This window comes from Molossus molossus, unplaced genomic scaffold, assembly GCF_014108415.1.
Source record: "Molossus molossus isolate mMolMol1 unplaced genomic scaffold, mMolMol1.p scaffold_m16_p_5, whole genome shotgun sequence".
Classification (NCBI taxonomy): Eukaryota; Metazoa; Chordata; class Mammalia; order Chiroptera; family Molossidae; genus Molossus; species Molossus molossus.
In genome coordinates this window covers 23,371,761-23,384,147 of record NW_023425388.1, presented here as the reverse complement: position 1 = coordinate 23,384,147, position 12,387 = coordinate 23,371,761, and the positions used below count along the sequence as shown (strand labels likewise).

General features: G+C 39.2%; 1 pseudogene; it reads right to left on the bottom strand.

Moving 5' to 3' along the window:
* Positions 1–12,119, bottom strand: part of LOC118617664 — a 43,376-nt pseudogene extending 31,257 nt beyond the window's left edge.
* Between the last annotated feature and the right edge of the window lie 268 nt (positions 12,120–12,387).

Here is a 12,387-nt window from a genome sequence, read left to right as displayed (position 1 = left end):
CAAGATTCTCTCATATGTGACCACTTAATAAATATAAGTTATTATTATTGCTTCTGATTTGGGGTTTAATTGGTATTTTTATCACAGGTCAAATTTAGTTTAATTTCTATGCAATTTTAAAGAGCAAAACAAAGAATAAGTTTGAGGTTATATAAAGAATTAATTTATAAAATTGGATTGGGCAAGAAAATTAGCCAAAGTTGTCACATATATGTCTTATCGGACTCTCATATCTTTAATGACTGAAAATGACTTTTTTGAATCATGAGACTATATCTATTGTTCTGCCATTATCTCAAAAATAAATAAATAAAAACACACAGAAAAAAAACAACAACACACAAAAAACCCACATTCTTTGGACTTAATACTGAAAATGTATTTATAATACAAATATGAATCAACTATTTTTGGATTTGACACCTAGACATTTTCCTCTTCTTTAAAATGGAGAAAAAAATGCCTGGACAGTGTGGCTCAGTGGATTGAACATTATCCCACAAACTGAGACGTCCCAGTCTGATTCCTGGTCAGGGCACATGTCCGGGTTGTGGGCTAGATCCCTGGGGGTGAGGAGGGCAAGAGGCAGCTGATCAATGTTTCTTATATTGATGTTTCTATCTTTCTCTTTGTCTCTCTCTATAAAATTAATAAAAAAATTAAAAAAATAAAATGGAGAAAAAATATGCTACATGACTACATGAATCCTAATAAAACCCCAGTGACAGTTTGTACTGTCATTATCTGTTAGGTGTCAGATAAAATGCTTTACTATGCCACTTGGATTATCTAATTGTACAAAATGATGATTGCAGCAACAATGCCTATGAGTAGAACGAAGGATTACCAATTGATTATAAAAGCAAATTAAAAATTACAATTTTTAAAACAGTCACAAACTTACAGGGAGTTGGACATAATATTACAAGAATCTTTTTATCGTCCTCAACTGTTTTAGAACAAGTGGCCATCCAGATGACCATCGCCCCAGAATACTATGGTGTATATTGCTCACAAACAAGGATATTTTCCTACACAACCATGGGAATCAAGAAATTACTACGAATACATAACTAATGTATAATCCTCAGACTCCATTTAAATTTCACCAATTGTTCCAACAACAACCTTTATAGCAAAATCCAGCTTATTATCACATGATGCATTTCATCTCTATAGTCTTCTTTCCCTAGAACAATCTCAAGGATTTTTTTTTGCGGGGGGTGGGGGGGAGGCTATCATGACTTTGACACTTGAAATTTAAAGGCCAACCATTTCATAAAATGTCCTCAGTTTGGGGTTGTCTGCTTCCTCATGATTAGATTCAGGTTGTGCATCTTTGGCAGGAATATCACAGAAGGAAGGTTGTATTCTTGTTGTGTCCACTCAGATGGTGCACGAGTTTGGTTAGTCCTATTACTAAAGAAGCTCAGTTTAATGAAGGTGGAGTCCACTAAACTTCTCACTATAAAGTTAGCTTTCCTTTTTGTAATTAGTAAGTATTTTAGGGCTGGTACTTTGTAACTATGTCACTATTTCATTCCTCATCAAACTTCCAATTAATTAATTAATTTATTTGTATCTGAATGGACTTGCGATTCCCTATCATTAGTTATTTTGATGTCTATATTGTGTGGGGTTGGGCAATTCTGGGAAAAGCACCCCTATGGACACCCTCACTCTCCTTAGACTTTGACACCCCATGTCCAGCTGCCCTCCCACCAGGGGCCTCTCACCGACTGAGGCTCTGGCCCTCTGATCTGGGCCTTGCTGCTCACATAGCAGGAACAGGTGCCTACCTCGCCCTGCTCCTCCTAATGGCTTTAAGGATAAGTTGTTTAAGAAAGGAAGGGGAGAGGTGGGGCGAGAAGGAGAGGAAAAAAGAGGAAAAAAATGATAATTTTATAATAAATGTTATAGCTTTAAAATTCTGCAACTTAAAAAAAATGCCTTTCTCTTATAATTTCTCAGTTTCATATAAGGAAACTATCAAGTCACTCGGGCAATTCATGCTCTATTTTGAGCATAGTGGTCAGAAATTGCTTTGAAAATTCCTTTAAATAAATCTTGATGCTTGTCCGTGGGTGCTTCCTGAGTCTGCAGCAAGGAACACTGAGGGAGGATCTAGTCATTCAGAGAAGACTAATGATGGATTTCTGAAAAGCTTTGTTCAGGAACTTTACAAGTATGCAATTTAAAGTGTCTGTTCAGTAAAGAAAATAATAGAGCATGGAAGAAAGGAAAGATCTTTTGACTAGGGGAAAAAACTTTCCCTTTTAAGGCTGTAGAACTGTTATGAAGAAACTGACTTGGGACCTGTACATTTTCTGCTGTTCAAATATAAACTTTAACCCTGAGCTGACCTCAGCGAGGTATAAACTGCTGAAGAAACCTGTCTGCACACTGAGAAAATGTCCAGACAAGAGGGAACCAAACTGCATGAACTCACCTCTCTCCAGGCCCTCACCACCCTGAAGGATTTGTAGGTTATATGGCATTCAGAAACCTGCACTGCCTTGTGATAGCTCTCGTACTGCTGTTTCATGTTAATTCTGCTGCTTGTAAACATTTTATAGGTTTCTGCTCTGTTTCATCAACCAGGCTGTTAAAAATTTGACTATAAAAACAGTATATTTAATAACTATTTTGTTGTGTTTTGGGGAGATATCATCCAAAATAGCAGTAGGTGTATAATTGTAAAGGAATGAATGAATGAATGAATGAATGAATGAATGAGTGAATGGTCTAATCAATCAATCAATTAACTGAAGTATATGGTATTAATCATACTTTAAAAACATTTCTTTTCCATCCTAAAAACCACTGGGTTTAAATTTTTCAAGAGAAGAAAAAGATTTATTGCTTTCAATGATCAGGTTATTACTTGTTATGAATCCTGTAACTTAAAAAAAAACAACAACAATTTTTTCATATATGTTCCCAACTTCATATAAGAAAATAATCATGACATTCTGAGGCAGTTCATCCCTTTATTTGCACATACTAATCAAAAATTGCTGGAGCAGAAGGTATATTTCCCTTTATTTTAAAAGTTAAGGAACAATTTTTAAATCTAGTACCATATTTGTACCCTGCCTCAAAGAAAATACTTCAACATCATCAGATATTTGGCACCATTAATAGAAGAGCATTACTGATCTCTTGAGACAGATATGTAGCTGCATCAATCTTAGAGTTGGTCTGTTATTCCAGTTTGCTTAGCTATACCAGTTATCCTTAATAAGTTCAATAAATCTTAAGAACACTATTATTATACATGTGACAAACAGAACATCTCTTCAGAACACGAGTTCAAGTATACCACTCAGTGGCAACAAATGCCATTTTCAAACAATGCTATATTTTTCCTCCTGAAGACTAGCTCTTTACACACATTTTGAAGGTGCTAATGATAAATAGTAATATTGTAGCTCTCACTTAGATACCTCCTGAAGAAGGTATTTTACACAAAAACATTGAAAGTATAAGAAATATTTTGCCCCCCCCCCCAAATATACTAGTTTTCTATCAGTGACTACTAAAATAGTAACTGTGCCAGATAATGACTTGATTTAATATATAATTCAGAAACCAACCCCCTCCCCATCGCTTTCCTGCTTGAGACCCTTGACTCTTACTATGGTCTCCCAGGCCAGGCGTGATGCAACTCCTCCTCTTTCTCCCTGAGCTCATCTCTTCCTACTTACTCCTCTGTTTCATCACGTATTCTAGCCCCACTGAGCTCTGCCGGCCCCCGGGACAGCCCAGCCAGTGTCCACCTTTGTGCCTTTACTTGTGCTCCCTGCTTACAATGTCTGGTAGCTCAAAGAGTGGCTTAGTAGGTGTGAAGGGGGTGAACTCAGTCACCTGTCATTTTGTATAGCTCCTTCCATCTTAAGTACATATGTACTGTAAATAAACAGAAAATGATTTTTATGCCATATCACTTTTTAAAATTTATAGAAGTACAGATTCATTCAGATTTAACTTTTTAAAAAATGGAACGTATCTTACATACGGATCTTCTAAGTTAGAAATGTTATACCTGTCTGGGCACTACAGAAAATACACACTTTCTACAGCTCATAGAAAAGGATAGACAATTTTGATAAAGGAAGAAGATGTGCTCAAGGATATGTTTAGCATCTCGTTGGTCCTGTGGTAGTTTATTGGTTATAGCAAGAAAGTCACTGCACTTCCTGATGTGGAATTCCAGGTCCTCTTCAGTCCACTTATTGGTGATCGGAGCAAAGTGTGCCTTTTCAGAGGAGAACGTCTCATCCTGGTCAGACAGCTCTAGTGGGGCAGGTGGCAATCCCCTGAAACTGGGAAGGAAAACAGGGGCCTGGAGGGCTGGCAGCCACATCTCCAACTGAGGGTGGATGAGCTGGAGAGGTTCATGTTTCCTGCTGAGCCTTCATGACCTTGGAGAGGGAGGGGTCATCCAGCTGGTAGATGGACAGGTGGAAGAGGGTGTGAAGTCTCGTGGGTCCTCGTCACCCTCCTGGAGACACACTGGGCGCTGCTCTGACAGGGTGGCTGTGTCGGGCAGCATCCTGTAGTTGGAACTCTCTGGGTCCTCTGCATCAGTCTGCTTCAGGTCAATGTCTTCTGTTGTAAGCCACTGGAAAGCAACATCCATGATTTTGCTGCTTTCTCCTTTATCCAAATGTTGGTCACTGACCATGTGGCATGAGCCAAGCACTGCCAGCTTCCAACCTCGGTTCTTGGAGTGAGAGAAAGCCAGATGAGTCTGTTAAGCGGGAAACAGAACCTGTGGACAGAACGGCCGCTGCTGGCTCCATAACACTGAATGTGCCACCAGCAGACCTCTAAGTGAGCCTGGGCCTGGTATCCACCGCTCTCCTCCTTGGTGATTCCAGGCACGGCCCTCCCTGCAGCTGCGCTGGCTTCCCTAGTCAAGGTTCACTGGAAGCTAGAGCTTCTTTAGGATGGAAATTCTTATCCATTTCTAACCACAGCATCATTGTTAACCAGGATTCCATATTCTGGTCGGAGAAAGGTAGTATTGGTGTCAAACCTGGACTCCCCACCCTCTGCCCGCATCACAAAGATAGCGTCACTGCCCTCGAAGCATTTCTTCAGGACCTCAGACTCTGCTGCCGTCAGTCTTTCCATTGGCCCAGCTGTAATCTGCAATTCCACCCCAATTAACCTCTCAGGGTGATTTCATCTTTTAAGCTCCGAATCTTCCAATTGCTCCAAAGTCTCTTCTGCATGGATTTATGGCCACTGTTGGTGGTAAAGACTCCCGTTGAGTGTGCTCTGAAAAGATCAGTGCTCCGAAGCTCTTTCTCCTCTGTAAGCTGAGGCCCAGTGACCACCGGCCTCACCTGACGCCGCCCAGCATCCTGGTATCCAAGGCCGCTTAGCAACGGCAGAGGCTGATGCAATATCCCTTTTTAAAAGTCCCTTCAAACTTCTTCCAACCAGATTGCTGCCCCTGTGTAGAAAAACTGGAGTCCACTGGCTAAAACCCCTCTAATTTCTTCACACAGCTGGCTGAGCTCAAATGCCAACCCTTCAGACAGGAGTAGTGTCATATTCTTCTCCACCATAGTCACTTTTCCTGACTGTGTTTTATCTTCTTCATACCACTTGCAATTGTCGTTGATGAATTTATCTCCGTCGCTGTCTACTCATTTATTTTTGCGTGTGAGATTGTAAGCACAATGAGAGCAGGAATTTGGCCTGGTTTTTTCCTATTATATCCTCAACTCTTAGAACAGTGCCTGATACACAGTGGGCATCTCTCAGACATCCACATGTTGAATGCTTGAAAATTTCTTCACTTGACAAAATCGGATCTTTGGCCCAATTCTGAACCAGATGACCTGAACAATTATATTTAGCAGTTATATGACCATTTCATCTGCCCTCTAACCAGTAGTTTCTCAGAATATTTAAATCTTGCTCTATTTATAATAAGACACTTTTAAATAAAAGCAAATGAATAGGCTGGGAAACACAAAATTATCTTTATTAGAATGGTACTTTTAGGCCCGAGTAATAAAAAGTGGAAGTCATCAATTCCCTACCCTTTTCCCCAGGCCTGATGAACGGCTCCACCATTCCCCTATTCATTGCTCCGGCTAGAAATTCGGAAGTCATCTGCGATCTACACTGTTCTATCTCCCTGTCTCTGCACATTCAAAGACTCATTGTGCTTCTTAAATAACTTTTCTGTCTGTTCACAATGGTGCCCACTCAAATTCTGATTTCATTATGTCTCAACCAGTATGCACTCAATGTATTTTGTTGAATTTGAAATGTTCTTCATTTTGGCTATAAAGTTTCTTTCTTTAAAATGTAGTTTAGCCCAGCCATTGTGGCTCAGTGGTTGAGTGTTGACCCATGCACTAAGAGGTCGCCGGTTCAATTCCTGGTCAGGGCACATGCCCAGGTTGTGGGCCCAATTCCCAGTGGGAGGCATGGAGGAGGTGGCCAATCAATGTTCTCCCTCATCGATGTTTCTATTTCTCTCTCCCTCTTCCTTTCTCTGTCTCTAAAATCAATAAAGAAAAAAAATTTTTAATGTAGTTTAAGTATCTCATCATTTTGTGATATTTTAAAGAATAATCATGTTTTAAAAAAAATCAAAGAATTGTCAAATAGTCCTAAAAAAACTATTGAAAAGAAAGTATCTTGAGGGTACTTTTTATGGCAAAGCAGACTAAATTTTAAGTAATCCTGTAAGACAAAACAATAGCAATATGGAGCTAATTGCGTTGTGGAAAACTCACATTTTTCAGGTGGTGTAATTAGGCAGTTTCATAGTACTATTGCTTGTATTTAATTAGGATCAACTAACTTGGCTACTAATTATTTTTATCAAAGAAAGCAATCTTGAGAGTTCTAGATATTTATGGTTTTAAATATTCTCATTACTTGCTCTTTTGGCAGAGCAAAAGGGATATTTGGATATTTCTACTGTAAAGTAAACATATAGAAAATAATGGACTAGTTGAAACACTTTTTAAAATTTACATGCCAAGGAGTTGAAAAACTCACTATTATTATTTTAATTTAATTTACTATTATTTAATTTATTATTCATTTATTTATTTTGAAACTTACAAGGAGGGCTTAGTTTTTTGTTTTTGTTTTTTTTTCACCGCTGCACACCTCACACAGTGATACTTTTCTTATTATGGAGCAATACATTAATATAAAAGCACAAAAAATTAATATTGTTTTCAGCAGTTGATTTTTAAACCAAGTCGATGTGAAAAGAAATAGTACTGTCTACAAGTTAAGATTTGTTGTGCCACATAATGGAATTTGACAAGGCTGGAGAGACTTCAAGTCCTAATGAGTACTGTATGAATACTAACAGAAATCCGTGGGGAACGGCTGAGCTGGCCAGAATCGGATTTGGAAGCAGCAGGAGTAACACATCCTGGCAACCAGGTCTGCTTGTTTAGAGTTTGAGACTTGAACAACAATATAAATAAGACACTCAACAACATCACATTTCAGAATCAATACATTTTGTATTCAGCTTTTCGGAACAACTGGTTCTCTTGATCGGTCTCTGAGAACACAGTGTTCCTTAATACTTGCTTCTTGACCCTCTGCCCTCGGCTTCCTTCCTCTTCTCCCTGATCACAACCTGTTGCTATGTCTACCACTCTGGTCTCTCTCCATTCTTTCTCTCCTCATTTACCCTGCTGACCACTACTTCCTCTGGGTTTCTTAGACTGAATTTCCTCCTTTCCTTCTTGCTTCTGTGGGTATCCTGGTTTCCTCAGCCAAGTTCTTTTAGTTTGATGCCAAACCTCTGAAGTTTCCTTCTCTCTACAGCCAGCTGATCCACTGACATCCTCAGGCAGCCTCTACTCACTCTCTCTTAGGTTTCTAACCTCACATGCCAGCATTCACCTTTTATTGAGCAATTACTAGGTTCCAGGCAGGAGCACAAAAAGTTTCATATAGACTATATCATTTATACCTCACATGAACCCTATGAGGTGCGTATTATTAACTCTATTTTTTGGATGAAAAAGCTGAGGCTCAGAAAGCTTAAGTATCTTGTGCCCAAGTATCATGAGATTGATACTTGTCCGTGCCAGGATTTGAATCCCATTGAGTCTCACCATTAAACACTATGGAATATTGGCCCTCCATTTGTTAAGCATTCATAGAGCAAGAACTTGCCTTGACCTTATGCTGTGATTTCCTTAATTGCCAACTCGTTCATAAGACTTAGTTTCTGTCTTGTACTGTGTCACTGCGTTCCTCTATATCTGAGTTTCTGCACTGTCACCCAATTATTCCCTGTCCTCTTGGCCTGGCGAGGAGGGACCAGGGAGAGCTAGAAAGAAAAGCATGTGTGATGCGTAGCTGTATTTTGCACATTCCAGGTGTTTGATGAGCAGTGTCCTGTCCTGTAATGACATTCCTGGGTCTGGAGACTCCGTTATGAACTCGAAAGTGTTGGGTCACAAATCAATGGTTAAGCTGGGAGAGGGTGATGCTGGAGTCTCCAAAGGAACCAGTTTCAGTCTCAGTACCAGTGTCAGCACTGTGACAGAATATGGTACCGTGGGTGTGTTACACCCCCCTCTTCTGATCTAGTCAGTTTGTGTCTCCTGAACCAGATTTCTTCTCTGGTGTGGTCTTGGTTTGGGCCACAGCCACGCTCTGGTTTTCTCTTCACCTGTCACTCTGATTGCATGACTGACTTTGCCATTGCAGTTCCCCCTGTCCTCACAGGAACACGAGTTCCACCCCAGCCACCCCACAGGTAATTAGCCTGCATTTTTCAACATCAGTGCCCCTGGGCCTTCTGCTTGCCCTGTCCTCTGCACATCCCCTCTCCATGGGCTACTGCTTCAGCTCTTAGCTTCTCAGTCTACCCTCCCCTCTAAGGTCAGGAGGGCCAGGTTTTTACAAAAGACAGGCTTCCCTTCAGCAACCTTTCAAATCTGTGTATTTGCTAAGATCTTACCTCCGGCTTCTCCTTTGCACAAATCTCCCTAGGGACTCATTTCTTCTCATACTTTCTCATGGTTTTCTCATCACTTCTAAATCTCTCAAGCAATGAGTGTCTCTTTTGAGACCTTTTCCTATTCTGAGTCTTCTCACTCTGCATAAAAGGAATTCAAGGATCTATTTCTTGCATTTCTTTCTTGCTTGCTTGCTATGGCTTCTGTTCCAAAAAATAAAATAAAATAAAATCACAGTATCTGTTCTGATTTCCCAATTGCACTCATTCTTTTGGCTGTGAACTTCACTGAGGAATAATAAACATACAATAAAATGCCTTCCTTTTAAGTGTACAATTTGCTGAGTAATGATAAATGCAGATACCTGTGACAATGACCTCAGTCAGGCTGCAAACATGCCCATCACCAGGGGAGTTCCCTCCTGCAGCTTTGCAGTCAGTCCCTCATCCCTACCCCGTCCTGGCCCCAGGAAGTTAGTATTCTCTTCTCTGTTACATAGGTTCATGTTATCTGTTCCTAAATCTGATATAAATAATATAGAATGTATTCTTGCATTGGTTTTTTTATCTCAGGGTAGCATTTTTGTATCAGTAGGTTGTTTCTTTTTGTTGCTAAATAACATTGTGTTTGAGGATCTAACACAATTTGTCATTCATCTGTTGATGGATTTCCAGGTTTGGCTATTTCCCTTTTCTCTTGTCCTCTCCTCTTCTTTTTTCATTTTCTCCCCCTTCATTCATTCATTCTCTCTCTCTCTCTCTCTCTCTTTAACTTTTATTTTGAGATCATTATAGATTCAGTAGTAAGAACTAATTCAGAAAGATCCAATGTACCTTTCATTCGGTTTCCCCTAGCACAGCATACAGAGTACAGTCAATAATATTACAATAACTACGTATAGTATCAGGTGGGTACTGGAAATATCAAGGGAACCTTTTGTAGTATATGATTATCTAACCACTATACTGTATACCTGAAACAAAAACAAAATAATTAATGTAAACTGTAATTGAAAAATAAAATTAAAAGAGCTATAGTAAAGTAGCACAACCAGGATATTGACATTAATAGAGTCAAGATATATAACATTTTTATTGTCACAAGAATCCCTTGTGTTATCATTACATAGTTATAGCCACTTCCCACACTCTCACACTCCTTCCTTAATTCCCGGCAATGGCTAATCTATTCTCCATTTCTATAATATTTCCATCTCAAGAATATTATGTAAATGGAATAATACAGCAGTATTCTTTTGGGTTTCTTTTTGTTTGTTTGTTTTTTAACTCAGCATAATGCTCTGGAGATTGATCCAGGTCATTGGCTACATTAAAAATGTGTTCCTTTTTATTGTTGCATAGTATTCCATGAGACCACTGTAACCTAATTTGTTTAAGCAATTACCCACTGAAAGATATCTGGGTTGTTTTCCGATTCTAGTCTATTATTAATAAAGCTTGTATAACATTTTTATACAGGTTTTAGTATGAATATAGATTTTCATTTCTCTGGAACAAATGTCCAAAGGATAATTTCTGAATCATGTGGTAGTTGAATTTCTTCCTTTCCTTTCCTTTCCTTTCCTTTCTTTTCTTCTTTCCTATTCTTTTCAAGAAACAGCCAAACTGGTTTCCAGAGAGGATGACATATCATTTTACATCCCCACCATATGAGTGATCTGATTTCACAATATCCTCACTAGTGTTTGATGTTGTCATATTTTAAAATTATAGTAATTTCGAAAGTGTGCAGTGACATCGCATTATGGTTTTAACGTGCACTTCCCTAATGGCTAATGGTCTTAAACATCTTTTCTTGTGTTCATTTGCCATCTCTATATTCTATGTCTTTGGCTACTTTCTGTAGGGATTATTTATGTTTTTAGTGTTGATTTTTGAAAGTCTAAAAAAATATGTTCTAGATACTATAACATTTTTGTCAGATATGAGGTTTGCAGATATTTTTCCCAAGTGTGTCTTTTCATCCTCTTAACTGGGTCTTTCACAGAGCAAACATTTTAAGTTTGGTGAAATCCAGTTTATCAGTTTTCCCCTTATGCATCAAGCTTTTATTGTGACTTAGAAGTCTTTTCCTAGTTCTAGATCTTGAAGATGTCTTCCTATGATTTTTCTAAAGCTTCATAGATGTATGTGTTACATTTAAGCTCATGCTTCATTCTGCATTCATTTTTCTGTAAGGTATGAGATTTACAGCGATGTCTCTCCCTCCCTCTTTCTTCTTCCCTCCTTTCTTTTTCAGCCTAGGCTGTCCAATTGCTTTCGCATTATTTGTTAGAAATACCATCTTTCCTCCTTTTATTTTTTGTTTACCTTTGTCAAAAATCATTTGGGCATTTTCCTGGGCTCTCTAATCTGTTCCATGCATCTATGTGTTTATCCCTCATCCAACGCTTCGCATTCTTGATTTCTATACCTGTATAATAAGCTTTGAAATCAGGTAATCTTGATGCCTTCCACATTATTCTTCTGTACCATAATTGTCTTAGCTATTCTAATTCCTCTGCCTTTCTACATAAATTTTAGAATAATCTCGTCTATTATCTACAGAAACCCGTGCTGGAATTTTGATAGAAACTGTGTTAAACCTATATATCAGTTTGGGGAAATTTGACATCTTTCTATACTGAGTCTTCCAGTCCAGTATTATATTCTGTCTCATCATTTATTTAGCAATTTGATTTCTTTCATCAACTTATGTAATTTTAAGCATACAAATCCTGAACATGTTTTGATGAGGGAGAAAAGCATTGATCAGCTGCCTCCTGCATGCCGCCCACCAGGGACTGAGCCCACAGCCTGGGCTCAGGAATGTGCCCTGACCAGGAACTGAGCTGGTGACCCTTCAGTGTACAGGACGACACCCAACCAACTGAGGCACACAGGCCCTGGCTGCTCTTCTTTTTTTCCCCACACCCCAAACCCCAGATAAAAAGCAAGCATGGCATACCTTCCTTTCTTCCTCCTGAACATCATTCTACCCTCTCTGACCACACTCCTTACCCTTTTTAGCTATAGATTCTGGAGACACAACTTTTTCCAAATGCAACTTCTCTACCCTCAGCCTTGTCTTACCAAAAGCTGCGGACAACTCCTCAGTAAAATCATTTACTGTTTTCCCAGTAGAGACCATTTCTCTCTGTCCTGTGACCCTGTGGCTCCATAACAGGGACAGGCATTCATTCTCTCAGTCCGCATTGCTTCTGACGTTGTTCTCCTGCTGTGATGTAAATCTGCCTTTTGAGAGTAATGCCAACTGATTCTTTTTTAAAATAACTATTTAATTGACTTTTTAGAGAGAGAGAGAAACATCCTTCGGCTGCCACCTGTATGCCCCTAAAGGAGACTGAGCCCATAACCTGGGCATGTGCCCTAACCAGGAATCAAACCCGGCGACCTCT